Below are 988 nucleotides of genomic sequence, written 5' to 3'. Positions count from 1 at the left end.
TTTTAGTGAGGTTCTCTGCCATGTACATATTTGAGCTGTGAATGTGTACACTGCTAATGGAATGGCATATGTGTGCTAGTAACTTAGCAATCCTTTCTTTCTCACCTTCCCCATGGTTGTTCAAATTTTCAATAAAGGAAGTTTACAGTTGTACGGTAAAAGCTTATTATCTTTTCTATGGCCAATATAAGTATTAGAATCCTTGACCAAGCTTTGTATCATTTTTATAAGAATTAAATTAAAAGGTATATATGGGAATTTAAATCTTTATTTCTTATCAAATTTTTTCTTTGTTTCTTTGTATGACTTTTCCATAAAGGCAATATTTTCTAAACTTAGCAAGTTAAGTGGTTAGCAATTAAGTGAGGTTGTGGTTCCCACGTTAACTCACCTTCAACGGATCCATGTCTTTGGCTATAACTAAAACCTACTTGGAAAGGAGATTTCTGGGAATACCCCTTGTGCACTAGTTATGGCCCAGAACTGCAGAACAACTGTGAGGTTGACCACCCACCACACATAATGCAAACTGAGCACACCCAAGAATATTGTCCATCAAATATTTGCTATGAAAGCTGAATGTACCCAGATGTGTTCTTGTCACCATTTTCCCTCTTGAATTATAACCTTCAACTGAGCATGCTCAGTAGCATCCACCTAACTGAATATGCTTGGATATGCTTGTCCCTGAAGTACTTTCCCATAGGTATATGTACAGGATTTCCAGATAAATTCCCTATACTCCCCTGTCCAGTGAAGACATGGTCTTTCATTATTTCTCAAGCTCTTCTTACCTGCTGCAGGTAATTTTTCTCCACTTTCTAAAAGGCCATACTAGTTTTGACTTCCTATTCATGGGATGCAAGCCCATTATGTGGGTTAAGACTCCTGGTTTGTGTGTGTGTGTGTGTGGGGGGGGGGGTGTTGCTTGGTTGGTTTTTGTTTTGCTTTCTTTTTTTTTGGAAACATAATATACACTCGTCACACA

This window comes from Peromyscus californicus, unplaced genomic scaffold (genome assembly GCF_007827085.1).
Source record: "Peromyscus californicus insignis strain IS unplaced genomic scaffold, ASM782708v3 Scaffold_5__1_contigs__length_169319896, whole genome shotgun sequence".
NCBI classification, from domain to species: domain Eukaryota; kingdom Metazoa; phylum Chordata; class Mammalia; order Rodentia; family Cricetidae; genus Peromyscus; species Peromyscus californicus.
The sequence above is the reverse complement of the archived record's forward strand: the minus strand, read 5'-3'. Positions refer to the sequence as shown.